The sequence below is a fragment of the Bidens hawaiensis genome, unplaced genomic scaffold (genome assembly GCF_021521415.1).
Source record: "Bidens hawaiensis isolate Kalapana, Puna unplaced genomic scaffold, B.hawaiensis_p1.1 tig00018745_1, whole genome shotgun sequence".
Taxonomy (NCBI): Eukaryota; Viridiplantae; Streptophyta; class Magnoliopsida; order Asterales; family Asteraceae; genus Bidens; species Bidens hawaiensis.
Window position 1 is genome coordinate 475214 of NW_027492838.1, and position 8435 is coordinate 483648.

General features: G+C 39.7%; 1 pseudogene; it reads left to right on the forward strand.

Annotated features, from left to right (window-relative positions):
• The first annotated feature begins 202 nt into the window (after window positions 1-202).
• LOC143556818 (serine carboxypeptidase-like) lies at window positions 203-3236 on the forward strand (annotated as a pseudogene).
• Window positions 3237-8435: the final 5199 nt, after the last annotated feature.

Genomic DNA, 8435 nt, shown 5'->3' on the forward strand with positions numbered 1-8435 from the left:
TCTTATATTTGGAAAACAAGTTTGTTGGGATGTGCTTCCCGCCAAATAACAGAAAGTCAGTTTCCAAACGACACCGTTTCGTTTAATTGAGAGTTATCTCTTAATAATCATCTACTCCTCAACTTGACCCTATAAATAACATCATCATTCATTCGCTGATTCAAATATCTATTCAATTCAATTCAAATCTTTGCATTATAAAATGGCGAATATTATGTTCATTTCATCTCTCATTCTTCTTTCGTTTGCTTTTACGACTTCGTTTAGCTTACAAAACCCTAGGTTTCCATCAGAGAATACGAGTGACGGTGAGAAGAAGATGGTAGAGAAGCTGTTCAAGCTCCCCCCGGTTTTGATGATCCGGATCATGGAGCTACAATTGAAAATTTAGGGCATCATGAAGGATACTGTCGCATCGAACACTCGTATGATGCTCGGTATGAACAAGTTAATAGGGATTAAGTCGAAAAATGGGTCAGATTTAGTAAAAAGTTAGGTCATAATTAGTCAAAATTGGTCAAAATCAGTCATAATTTGTCAAAATATTTGAAGGTTTTGAAAAATTACGTACAGTATATAATTTTGAAATATTAAATAATGTAAGTAAGAGATAACCCAAGTGCTTTTAGAAATTGGGATTAGGTGCCGATTAGTTGGATATTGGAGAGCTATGACTCAATTTTGACCCTTAAAATTGGTACTAGTCAAAATCGGTAAAAGTTGGTCAAAATCTTTAAAGTATCTGAAAAATTATAGTTTTTTAAAAAAAGGTTACATAATTGTTTAATTTTGTCTTCAAGATTTCAAGTTACAAATTTTAATGATGATTGAATACTTTTGACTTCACATAGAAATCTTACCTTGTTTAATATTGACTTTACTAATTTCGAATTAAAAATTTTGTAGAATGTTTTATTTTTTCTTTGAATCGCGGGGTCAGAAAACAGATCCAGTTGTTCTCTGGTTAAGTGGAGGCCCGGGATGTGGCAGTGAACTGTCGATATTTTATGAAAATGGTCCTTTCAAAATTCAAAAGAATTTGACTCTTGTTTGGAATGAATATGGTTGGGATCAGGTAATACAATTATACCCTGTATAATATATTAGTATGCGTTAACCTAAATGATTATGTATCCGTTGATATGGTTGGGATCAGGCATCCAACATACTGTTTGTTGACCAACCTACTGGAAGCGGCTTTAGTCGCAACTCTGATTGTAGAGACACTCGCCATGATGAGCAGGGTGTAAGTAGTGACCTATATGACTTCTTACAGGTTTGTTCCTTGTGTTAATGTTAAATGTATTAAATAATGCATTCTGTTCATTAACTAATGATGTTTTGATACAGGTTTTCTTCAAAGAACATCCTGAATATGCAAAAAATGACTTCTTTATAACCGCAGAGTCATATGCTGGTCACTACTGTCCTGCTTTGGCAGCTAAAATCCATAAAGAAAACAAAGCTAAAAAAGGAATCCACATAAACCTCAAGGTACAAACTTGTGCTTTTTATAAGCATTTGAGTTGGTGTGTTTAATCACTTCATGAGTTGTGACACAGGGATTTGCTATCGGAAATGGACTCACTCATCCACTAATTCAACACAAAGCGTACCTTGATTACGCACTGGACAGGAAATTAATTAAGGAGACTGATGGTGAATATATTAACAAGTTAATTCCCGCGTGCGAGAATGATGCCAAATTTTGTGGTAAGTGGTAACTTAATTTCATATGTAATAAGAAGCACATGAAACAACAATACAAGATATGCTTCAAGAAAGCCTGGCAAAGCATGCAAGTCAGATCTGGTTACGGGTCAAAACATACCGTTTCAATTAGGAGTGTTAAGAGTCGTGTCCGCTGGCAGGCGGGTCCAACCTGATATGAACTTGAACATGACCTGAATCAAACAAGACACATATTCATGGGCTAACATGAACACGGCCTGTTTCACCCGAAAGTGCATGTCTTTTATTTAAAAGTGTAAACAAGTCGAGCCGAGCCGAGCCTCGGCTCTGTTTAACCAAAAAGAACTCGAGCTTGGCTCATTTAAAGCTATATTTCTAAAGCTCAAGCACAACTTGCGAGTAGTTTTTAAAGCTCGATCTCAGCCCGTGAGTAGTTTTTAAGCTTAATCTCGGCTCGTTTATTCTTATTTATTAACTTAAATATACTTTTACTTATTATATATATATATATATTATAAATTTTGAGTTAACTTAATATATATTATTTAGTTAATATTATCATAGTTATTATAAAAATAGATATTAATATATTAAATAAAATTTATATAGATAATAGGCTCATGAACCAGCTCGAACTCAGTAAGTGAACTCAGTCTCGCTTACCAAACAAGCTTATTTTAGGTTCAAGCTCGTTTAGGCTCCGCTCAATTGCCGATCTTGAGTATCACACGAATCACTTGGTTCATTTACAATCCAGCTAATTGAATGATTTTCTGATCTTTCTTCAGGCACCAATGGAACGATGGCTTGTATGGACGCATACATATCTTGCTCAGTCATTTTCAGGTCAATCAAAGCTATTATTGGCAATATCAATGTAAAGAGATTTAACCTAATGTTTCATTATTGTCAACATTATTCAAATTTCTTGTGAGATATATCATTTATCATCTTCTAACATGTTGCAGCACTATGACATTAGAAAGCGGTGTGAGGGTGTATGCTATGATAACTCAGAAGCGATTGCTCTTCTTAGCAAGGAATCTGTTAAAGAAGCTCTTGGAGTCAAAGGCATTGACTTTTCTCCATGCAGTGATGTTGTACTTCAAGACATGCTTATGGATATCATGAGGAATCTTAAAGTTGGGATTCCCCACCTTCTAGAAGACGGGATTAAAATGCTTGTATATGCTGGCGAATATGATCTCCTATGCAACTGGCTTGGTTAGTACTCTATGTTGTCCCAAGTTTAAATCATCTGTTGAATATATACTATTATAATATGTGTTCAATTGGCAAATTGTTTAGTTAATTCAAGATGGGTTCATGCAATGGAGTGGAGTGGTCAGAAAGAGTTTGTTGCATCTCCTGATGTTCCTTTCGTAGTTGATGGTTCTAAAGCGGGCTTATTCAAAACCTACGGTCCACTTAGTTTTCTCAAGGTTCATGATGCGGTACACATGGTTGCTAGGGATCAACCGAAGGTAGCTTTGAGCATATTAAAAAGGTGGACTAGGGGGTCACTTGCTGATTCTTACATGTAATGTGATGTTGGTTTTCCTATTTGTGTATGTTCTGTGTTTACAAAGAGAAAGAAGCCTTAATATTAAAGGCATTACAAATATTATAAAACGTGGAAACTAAATAACGTTGGAGCTGAAGATAAGCAATTGAAATCGTGTGTTTATTTTTGTCTGATCCCTTGGTTTTCTGTCCAAGAATCTTAGTTAATATTTTAGTGTAATTTAAACAGATTTGTGATTTTGAAACAATTAATCAAACTGAACCAGTATGCTCATCAAATACAACTCCTCTAAATTCATTTCTCCCAAAATCCATTATGACATATGTGATTCTAAGTAAGAATACTCAACAACTTTGATTAAATCTAATTAAGAAAATAAAAGCATGTTCTGCGTGTTAAATTTTGTGATAATGGAATTCTCTATATTGATTTAGAGATATTACATTGTATTATGTACTGATTTACAAAGCGATAAAATAGGAAAGTCAATAACAAAATTAACCACTCTTGAATACGAACTAATTTAGGAGAGGTGGTTGAAGTTGCCATATCATCTTTTATCCCCCTGCAAGCGAAACGGCGGTGGACAAACTCTAAGCAATTCCCGAAAATGTTCAAACTGAGGTCGTGGTAAGCTTTTAGTAAAGATGTCCACAAGTTGCAGCTTGGTAGGAACAAACTGAGTATGTAATCTGCCTGACATAACCAATTCACGAACAAAATGATAATCCAAATCAATGTGTTTGGCTCGTTTGTGAGACACCGGATTTTGGCTCATGAATAGTGCACTGTGGTTGTCACACAAAAGAGTCGGACGTGAAGGAGGAAGAGCATTAAATTCCTTCAAAAGATGAGTGATCCAGACGATCTCAGCTGCTACATTTGCCATGCCTGATACTCCGACTCAAAACTAGACCGAGCCACCGTTGGTTGTTTCTTGGCGCTCCAAGACACTAAGTTACCTCCTAGAAAAATTGATGTAATCTGCCTGACATAACCAATTCACGAACAAAATGATAATCCAAATCAATGTGTTTGGCTCGTTTGTGAGACACCGGATTTTGGCTCATGAATAGTGCACTGTGGTTGTCACACAAAAGAGTCGGACGTGAAGGAGGAAGAGCATGAAGTTCCTTCAAAAGATGAGTGATCCAGACGATCTCAGCTGCTACATTTGCCATGCCTGATACTCCGACTCAAAACTAGACCGAGCCACCGTTGGTTGTTTCTTGGCGCTCCAAGACACTAAGTTACCTCCTAGAAAAATTGAATAACCATGCGTGGACCTCCGAGTCTCAATACATCTCGCCCATTCCGCATCCGAATACCCCAAAATAGATGAAGCCGTAGGACGACTAAACAAGAGACCATGGGATATAGTACTTTTAACATACCTGGGAATCCGTTTAACCAATTGAAAATGCTTTTCGGTGGGAGCATGCAGGTGTTGGCACGCTTGGTTGACGGCATAGGCTAAGTAGGGTCGGGTGATTGTTAAATATTGAAGGGCGCCTACAATGGAACGGTAAAAAGTTGGATCAGAATATGGTGTTTCATCCGTAATGAAGGTGTCCGAGGTCGATAAAGGAGTATGAGCAGGTTTAACATGACATAACCCGGCATGTGTGACAATGTTGGCATATTTGGATTGAGTGAGAAAAAGAGTTGAGTCGGATCGGACAACCTTAAGTCCAAGGAAATAGTTTAGGGAACAAAGGTCTTTGATGGAAAACTCGTTATGAAGACGACTCATGAACATAGATAGAAGAGATGGTTTGTTTCTCGTATGAATGAGATCGTCTACATAAACGAGCAGATACATAAGAGTGTCTCCTTGATGAAAGACAAAAAGAGATGGATCGGCACGACCGCAAGAGAAGCCGAAGGACAAAAGGAAGGAGCTTAGACGATGGAACCAAGCCCGAGGGTCTTGTCTGAGACCATAGAGAGCCTTATTAAGTTTGAAAACATGAGATGGAAGTTTCGGGTCAACGAAACCCGGTGGTTGCTCCATGTAGACGGTTTCGGAGAGAGACCCGTTAAGGAAGGCGCTGTTCACATCGAGTTGGTGGAGAGACCAACCGTTAATGACGGCTAACGAAAGGACGATGCGAATGGTGGAGGCCTTTTCAATGGGGCTAAAAGTATGTGTGAAGTCAAGACCCGGGATTTGTGTAAATCCTTGAGCTACCGGTCGAGCCTTGTGACGATCCAACGACCCATCGAAATGGTATTTGGTTCGGTAGACCTGTTTTGAGCCGACAACATTGGTGGATGGTGGACGTGGAACAAGAGACCACGTATTACTTCAACGAAGAGCCAGAAGCTCAAAGTGCATGGCATTCATCCAATGAGCATGTTTGGAAGCGCTTTTAAAACCTTTAGGGCCAGTAGCAGTTAAGAGAGCTATATGAAGGTTTGAGTGCATGGCTTGAACAAGTTAGGAGGTGTGCTTTGGATTTGGTTTAAAGGTACGGGGCATTTACATACCCTTGCTAAGATGATTTATTACATATTTTCCCAACCCTTAAAACACAATTACATATTTCCCCTTTCTAAACTACACATATTACATATTTACCCATTTCATTAAAATTTCTCTCTTAACTTACTATTTTACCCTCACTGTCTTTTTATTTTTGAAATCAAATTTAAACCCACATAAATATCTACACACACAACCATAAAAACAATCAAAAAACAACCCAATTGCAAACCCCGCCGGCACACCTCATTAGCTCGAAACAAACCCAAACCTTAACTGGAAAACACCCCACCGGAAAAGAACGTCGGGTAACATACACCTCACAGTGATTCAAACCGACAGCATTGGCGGAGGTTGGTTTCAGTTGGGTCTTCACCTCCGGCAGAAAAGGGCGGCGCTTGACAGTCGGAAACCTGCGACGACGTTAGAGTGTACATAAAGCGGGATAAGATGACCCTTTCCGGTTCATGGTGGCAAGCGGTGGCTGCTTTACACAGGGGCGAGGATGATGGCTTACGATGGAGTTGAAACTGGTTCATGGGAATCAATCTATGTTTAGATCTGGCAGAATTCATAAAACATTAATATTATAAAATGGGTAAATGGGTAATTTTATAAGAAAAGGGGAAATATGTAAGTTGATTTTAAGGGTTGGGAAAATATGTAATAAAGACTCTTAGTATGGGGATATATGTAAAAATTCCTAAAGGTACCGACCTTAGAACGAGTCATCATTGGGTGTGAGGAGGCTGCTTCGGGTTGAGCAGCATTAGGCGGAGGGGAGGGCAGTATGTCGGCAGCAAGAGGGGCTGCAACAGGCGAGGGAGAGGCTATGAAGGGTGACGGGTGAGTTATTGAGTGAAGGGGATGGTGTAGGCAGTGAGGGCGGGTCAACAGGGGACGGTTCAGCAGTGGGTAGCGGGTGGGTAGGAGGGTTATTTTTGCATAGGGAGCATGGTGGGACAAGTGTAGGGGTGTTTGTGATTGTGAGTGTAGTAGCAGGAGGGGTGGGTCATGGGTTGGTAGAAGAAAATGGTAAATATTCATGAAAAGTTGACTGAAAGAGAGTAGCCAAATTAGTGGGAGAGGAGTCACTGTTTTAAGGAAAAAATGACTCGTCATAGCGAGCATGACGAGTGACGTACATACGAGAAGATGTAGGATCAAAACACTTGTAGCCTTTGTATTGCTGAGCATAGCCCATGAAGATACAAGGGAGACTACAAGGTGCGAGTTTATGTGGGGCATAGTCACGTAGGTACGGGTAGACACAACATCCAAAAACTCGAAGATTGGTGTAGACGGGTTTAGTAGAAAAAAGCATCTCAAAGGGAGATTTATAGTTTAGAACCTTGGTAAGTAAGCGATTGATGATATATGTGGCTGTACTAAACGTATTGATCCAATGAGAGGCGAGAATTCGAGCATGAAAGAGCATAGCTAACCCGTTTCGACTATATGGTGATGTTTTCGTTCAGCTCGTCCGTTTTGCGGTGCTGTGTACGAACAAGATAAGCGATGAAATATGCCATTTTCGTCAAAGATCTTGCGTACATATTGGTTGACAAACTCCGAGACGCCATCACTTTGAAAACTTTTACTTTTCGTGAGAATTGTGTTTGTACGAGACACAAAAAAAATTGCAATATGGTATAAAATTCTGTTTTTGATTTATGCGGATATAACCACGAAAAACGTGAATAGTCATCCACAAACACAACATAATACTTGTAGCCATCTGTACTAGTGATAGGCGACGGTCCCCATAGATTACAATGAACGAGATCAAGAGGATGAGAAGCATGTTTGTCATTAAATTAAATGGTAATTTACAGGCCTTAGCAAGTTGACAAGGTGAGCATTTGGTTTTGGCAAAATAGAAGTAAAAGACAAACAACCATGTTTCTTTAAAACAGAAATAATGTCATAGGCAACATGCCCTAAACGATTGTGCCACAAATCAAATGAGGCTTTATTCGAAAAAACAGAAGCAACAAAAGCAAAAGATTTATCCTGAAGCACGTAAAGACCGTTCTCACACCGACCTTGAGCGAGAGGCTGGCTTGTCTTCCGGTCCTGAATAATAAAAAACGTGTCTGAGAAAAGAACATCAATGGGATAACCCTTAGTCAACTTGCTAATTGAAAGTAAATTTTTGGTGATGGACGGTACCACAAGAAAGTCATTCAGAGACACATTTTTAGTGAGTGAAACATGTCCTTTATGAGTCATGGGAAGGGAGTGACGAACCCATGTAAGGCAAAAAAGAATGAAGTTTACCAGTGTCGTCCACCATGTGATGATCAGCCCCGGTATCCGCAGTCTAGTCGGGTCCTTCACCGGAGACATGACATTGAGCGTGAAAAGCACGAGCGAGACCCTCATCTCCAGAAGCGGCTGCCACAAAAGAAGAGAGTTTCGGGCACTTGTTGGCATAATGGCCGTTGGTTCGGCACGATTGGTAGTGAGGTGGTCTGGGTGACCCGTTGGAGTACCCGGGGGAGTGGTTGTTGGAACGAGTAAAAGCACCGGAAGCAGGACGGGATCGGTTGGAGTTGGAGCCACGAGAACGAGAAGCCTGTTGATCGATGGGCAACAAACGCGACAGGAGCAGGAGTGGTGGGGTGCAAAATTGTGACATTCGTCAATTTCAGGTTAACCCCGTTAACTCAACTCCGTCAATTCAAACTTAAGATCATTGGATCTGTAACGCACATCTCATTACATTTAAAC